This window comes from Pongo abelii, chromosome 20, assembly GCF_028885655.2.
Source record: "Pongo abelii isolate AG06213 chromosome 20, NHGRI_mPonAbe1-v2.0_pri, whole genome shotgun sequence".
NCBI classification, from domain to species: domain Eukaryota; kingdom Metazoa; phylum Chordata; class Mammalia; order Primates; family Hominidae; genus Pongo; species Pongo abelii.
The window spans coordinates 55,462,411-55,469,117 of NC_072005.2; the positions used below are offsets into that span (position 1 = coordinate 55,462,411).

The 6,707-nt window shown below is 41.7% G+C and overlaps 1 pseudogene; it reads left to right on the plus strand.

The window, feature by feature from the left end:
- The first annotated feature begins 1,149 nt into the window (after positions 1-1,149).
- LOC112130199 (small ubiquitin-related modifier 1-like) lies at positions 1,150-6,707 on the plus strand (annotated as a pseudogene).

Below are 6,707 nucleotides of genomic sequence, written 5' to 3' on the forward strand. Positions count from 1 at the left end.
TTCAGGAGGCTGAGGCACAAGAATCTCTTGAAGCTGGGAGGCAGAGGTTGCAGTGAGCTGAGATCATACCACTGCACCCCAGCCTGGGCAACAGAGAGACCATGTCTATAATAATAATAATAATAATGGATATAGGTTTTGGCATAGAAGTTTTGTATCTTTTTATTAGATCTATTCCTAGGCACTTAAAATAGCTTCATGTTATTATAAATGTTATCTTTATTTTTTTCATTACCTATTTATTTGTTCCTGGTATGTAGAAATGCTATTAATATTGTTCTATTAACCCTGTATCCAGCAACCTTGATAAACTCACTCATTAATCCTAGTAATGTATTTATAGATTTTTTTTTTTTTTTTTTTTTGAGACACGGTCTTTCTCTGTCACCCAGGCTGGAGTGCAGAGGCCCCATCTCGGCTCACTGCAATCTCCACCTCCCAGGTTCAAGTGATTCTCCTGCCTCAGCCTCCCAAGTAGCTGAGATTTCAGGCATGCACCACCATGCCTGGCTAATTTTTGTATTTTTAGTAGAGACGGGGTTTCATCATGTTCGTCAGGCTGGTCTTGAACTCCTGATCTCGTGATCTGCCCACCTCGGCCTCCCAAAGTGCTGGGATTACAGGCGTGAGCCACTGCGCCCGGCCAGATTTCTTTTTTTGGGCGAGTTTTGCTTTCTTCTTGCATACTAACCTACCTCCTTTTTATTATAAAATACACATATTCCAAAAAGTGTACAAAACTGAAATGTTCACCTGAATGATTTATTATAAAGCAAATACCCCAACCATCCTAGCCAAGATTGAAATCTGAGTATCAGGAAATAGAGTATTTAAGATTAAAAGTACCGAGCACATTCCAGACATTGTATAGTACATGCTCAACACGCAAAGAAAAACATAACAGCCACAAACCTATATGTACCAAACAACTGGAGAGCTAAAGATTTAAGGCAAAACACGTATAAAATCAAAAAGAAATTGATCAAAATATAACTACAATGGCAATTATCATACAACTTTTTCAGAACTCACAGATCTAGTAGAGAAAAAAAGGACAGAGAAATTGAATAATGCAAACAAATATGATTTAATACTTAGTCATATTAGAAATGAACAATTTTAGGGAAGGGAGATGGATTTGTGAACCCTGGAGTGAGGTTCTGCCTACCCGAGGCCGCTGCTGTGTGGAGACCCCTGGGTGAAGCCACTGTCATCATGTCTGACCAGGAGGCAAAACCTTCAACTGAGGACTTGGGGGATAAGAAGGAAGGTGAATATATTAAAGTCACTGGACAGGATAGCAGTGAGACTCACTTCAAAGTGAAAATGACAACACATCTCAAGAAACTCAATCATACTGTCAAAGACAGGGTGTTCCAATGAATTCACTCGGTTTCTCTTTGAGGCTCAGAGAATTGCTGATAATCATACTCCAAAAGAACTGGGAATGGAGGAAGGTGTGATTGAAGTTTATCAGGAACAAACGGGGTGGAGGGGCGGCGGTGGTCATTCAACAGCTTATTCTTTTTTTATTTTCCCTCGATCCTTTAATCCTTTATTTTTAAAAATAGTTCCTTTGTAATGTGGTATTCAAAATGGAATTGAAAACTGGTATCCCATCTCTTTGAAACATCCGGTAATTTGAATTCTGGTGCTCATTATTCATTATTATTTGTTTTCATTGTGCTGATTTTTGGTGATCAAGCCTCAGTCCCCTTCATATTACCCTCTCTCTCTTTTTTTTCTTTTTTTTTTTTAGACGGAGTCTTGCTCTATCGCCCAGGCTGGAGTGCAGTGGCGCAATCTCGGCTCACTGCAACCTCTGCCTCCCGGGTTCACGCCATTCTCCTGCCTCAGCCTCCCGAGTAGCTGGGACTACAGGCCCACCACCACGCCTGGCTAATTTTTTGTATTTTCAGTAGAGACGGGCTTTCACTGTGTTAGCCAGGATGGTCTCGATCTCCTGACGTCGTGATCCGCCTGCCTTGGCCTCCCAAAGTGCTGGGATTACAGGCGTGAAGCACCACGCCTGGCCTACCCTCTCCTTTTTAAAAATTACCTGTGCACACTATTCACAATAGCAAAGACTTGGAACCAACCCAAATGTCCATCAATGATAGACTGGATTAAGAAAATGTGGCACATATACACCATGGAATACTATGCAGCCATAAAAAAGGATGAGTTCATGTCCTTTGTAGGGACATGGATGAAGCTGGAACCATCATTCTGAGCAAACTATCGCAAGGACAAAAAACTAAACACTGCATATTCTCACTCATCGGTGGGAATTGAACAATAAGAGCACTTGGACACAGGGTGGGGAACATCACACACCAGGGCCTGTCGCAGGGTTGGGGGAGGGAGGAGGGATAGCATTAGGAGATATACCTAATGTAAATGACGAGTTAACGGGTGCAGCACACCAACATGGCACATGTATACATATGTAACAAATCTGCACATTGTGCCCATGTACCCTAGAACTTAAAGTATAAAAAAAAAAAAAGTAAAAAAAATACGTGTGCAGAGAGAGGCCACCTTTTCCAGGACGTTGCATTTTCAGGCTTGTGGTGATATGTTCTAGCATGTGATTGCTTCACTCCTGGACTGTGACTGTCAGTGGGAGATGGGAGATTTTTCAGAGAACTGAACTGTGGAAAAATGACCTTTCCTTAACCTGAAGGTACTTTTAAAATTTGAGGGTCTGGACCAAAAGAAGAGGATTATCAGGTTGAAGTCAAGATGACAGATAAGGTAAGAGTGATGCCTAACTCCAAAGATGGCTTCACTGAAGAAAAGGCATTTTAAGATTTTTTAAAAATCTTGTCAGAAGATCCCAGAAAAGTTCTGATTTTCATTAGCAACTAATAAAGCGATACATGCAGAAATGGATACGACAGAACTCTGCTCTTTTTTATTGGTACTTTTTGGCCTGGGATATGGGTTTTAAGTGGACATTGTACCAGCTTCATTAAAATAAACAATATTTGTAAAAATCGTAAAAAAAAAAAAGAGAAATGAACAATTTTAAAAGAGAAAATAACTTTAATGACTTGGAAATTAAGAAATATGCTTCTGTGGTGAGAGGGTCATTTGAGCTCAGGCGTTCAAGACCAGGCTAGGCAACACAGCAAGACCCCCATCTCATATATATATATATATATATATATATATATACACACACACACATACACACACACACTTCCAGATAATCCTTGGATTAAAAAGAAGCTAAGTAGAAAATTACAAAGTTTCTAGGTAGCATAAAAGCGTGTATATGTGTGTGTGTGTATGTGTGTGTGTATATATGTATATATTATATATATATGTGTATATATGTATATATGTATATATGTGTATATGTGTATATATGTGTATATGTGTATATATGTATATATGTGTATATATGTATATGTGTATATATGTATATGTGTATATATGTATATATGTGTATATATATGTATATATGTATATATGTGTATATATATGTATATATGTATATATGTGTGTATATATGTATATATATATGTATGTATATATTTCCAGATAATTAAAAAGCAGCTAAGTAGAAAATCACAAAGTTTCTAGGTAGCATAAAAAGGAGACTATTTCATATCAAAACCTTTGACATACAGCAAAAATTACACTTTACTGAAGACTAAAGATGATGAATAAAGGAACGTAGTACTCAGAAGAATAGGCTGGGCGCAGTGGCTCATGCCTGTAATACTAGCACTTTGGGAGGCTAAGGCGGGTGGATCACTTTAGGTCAGGAGTTTGAGAAATCAGAGGAATAAAGACAAAACAAACTAGAGAGAAATTGTAATTAAAAAGTTGACATTAATGAGATAGAAAATAAAGTAAAAATGCTAAGTAAATCCAAATGCCACTTGTGAATCTGATTGAGAAAAAGATAAATAAAAATAACAAAACATAAAAAATGAGAAGAGACACAGCCATCAAATTTAGAGAGAATTTTAAGGACAAATGCTATATGAAATTCTAGGTCAACAAATCTGAAACCTTAGAAGAAACTGAAAGTGTCTAGCAAATGTAAATTACTAAAAATAATCGAAGAATTTTGGGGAAAATTAATGGAAAGGTTTGGAAAGATGAGTAGAGATCTACTGCACAAATGGGCTCTGGGACCAGATGGGCTCAGAGATGAGTTCGATTTAACCTTTAAAAAGCAGATGGTTCTAATGTCAATTACACCAGGTGCTCAAAGTGTGGCCCACGAATCATAAGCATCACCTGGGAGTGTGATAAATGCAAATTAATGAACCTGAATCCAGATTCATCACATAAAAATCACTAGCGGGCGGCCAGGTGCAGTGGCTCATGCCTGTTATCCCAGCACTTTGGGAGGCCAAGGAGGGCAGATCACGAGGTCAGGAGTTAGAGACCAGCCTGGCCAACATGGTGAAACCCCGTCTCTACTAAAAATGCAAAAATTAGACGGGAATGGTGGTGCACACCTGTAATCCCAGCTATTCGGGAGGCTGAGGCAGGAGAATCGCTTGAACCCGGGAGGCGGAAGTTGCAGTGAGCTGAGATCGCACCATTGCACTCCAGCCTGGGTGACAAGAGCAAGACTCTGTCTCAAGAAAAAAAAAAAAAATCACTAGGAGATGGGGCCCAAGGATCTGTTTAACAAGCTTTCCAGGTGACTTTCAGCATATGAAAGTTTGAGCAGCACTGGCTTAGGATCACAGAAAAAATAAAGAGCTCCTCAATTTCGTTTCTGAAGCTAGCATAACTTTAATGCCAAAATTTATAAAAAGTAGAAAAAAAAACCCTCATTTACAAAGATGAGATGAACAAGCTAAATATTAGCAAATAGAATCTAGACTATATCAAAAGGATAATACATTACACCTAAATAGAATTGATTCCACAAGAATAGTTCAGTATTTAAAACTCTATCAACAATTCCACTAAACGCTAAAAAGCCACTTGGCAAAATGCGGCGGTTCTATGAATGTACTAAATACCATTGAATTGTAAACTTTTTTTTTTTGAGACAGAGTTTTGCTCTTGTCCCCCAGACTGGAGTGCAATAGCGTGATCTCAGCTCACTGCAACCTCTGACTCCCAGGTTCAAGAGATTCTCCTGCCTCAGCCCCCCAAGTAGCTAGGATCACAGGCACCCAACACCATGCCCAGCTAATTTTTGTATTTTTAGTAGAGATGGGGTTTTGACATGTTGACCAGGGTGGACTAGAATTCCTGACCTCAAGTGATCCACCCACCTCGGCCTCCCGAAGTGCTGTGATTACAGGAAGGAGCCACCATGCCTGGCCGAATTGTAAATTTTAAATAGGTTGATTGTATGGTATATGAGTCACGTTTCAATAAAGCTGTCACAAAAGAATACCTTAGGCCTCTGGACAAAAGGGAGCTTGGGAGTGTCTGGTAGACACATCTGATAGCAATAACTTTCCTTAACCCTACCCTTATGGCAAGTATACCTGACAGCAATAACTTTAGCTCCCTCTGAGAATGAGGGTTGCCACGTAGAGGTTGCTAGCGGGGACAGGATGCTAAGTGAAAGTGCCCTGTGAACTGCATTTTTTTTTCTTTTTTTTGAGACAGAGTCTCGCTCTGTCGCCCAGGCTGGAGTGCAGTGGCACCATCTGAGCTCACTGCAACCTCTGCCTCCCAAGTTCAAGCAATTCTCCTGCCTCAGCCTCCCGAGTAGCTGGGATTACAGGCACCCACCACCACACCTGGCTAATTTTTATATTATTAGTAGAGAAGGGGTTTCACCATGTTGGCCAGGCTGTTCTCGAACTCCTGACCTCAAGTGGTCCACCCATCTCGGCCTCCTAAAGTGCTGGGATTACAGGTGTGAGCCACCGCACCTGGCCCGAACTGCATGCTTTTTGCAAATGGTTGTGGTTCTCCTATCCAGCCCCCCACCACTGGGCCATGCTGCAAGTTCCCTCAAACAAGCCCTGTGTTTTGTGTGCTGGCTCCAGGTCTTTTCTTCAGCCTCTTGAACCTGGTGCCATGGCTACTGAAGTTTACAGATATTTGGCACGACAACCAGTGATCCCAGCAGGAGATCGGAGAAAATCCTGTGCATGCAGAGTCGATGGGATTGGAGAGGAGGATACCAATGGGGGGCATCTCGGGCTGGCTGTCCACGTCTGTGTGGGGCCCAACAGCCACTATCCTTGATGGATGAGGCCCAAGGCATGGGTACAGAGATGCCCCCAAAACACTGAAGGGTCTGGAAGAGCTATTGCAGGAGGCGGATCTAACTAAGCAAAAGTTAGATGCCTGAGCTGTGGCAGCTGCGGTTGGCTGGCCACTCCTGACTGTGCTCTGAGCAGCCTCGGGGGCCGGGCTCATGGCGCAGGTGAAGGTGCATCCATTACAAGATGAGCTGCGATGACAAAGAGATGCCTAATTAGATCAGGCTGAAACATCAGAGACCGACTGTCCCACCTGCGGGCATGGGATGACAAAATGGAGAGACCCTGGCTTGTCAAGTAGTCCATTTGAAAAGCTGCTGGCTGCTATGTCAATGAGTCAGGGCCCTCATGACTAAATCATCCTGGGACCCTAAGTTCTGGGACCCCATGGAGAGCTCTAGTGGGGAAGAGAGTGAGGCCTGGGATGAGCTCATGAAGGTGCCCATCCTCTCTGCACATTTGCTGGTCACCACCAAGATGAAAGCCGACCAACCACAGACGTAG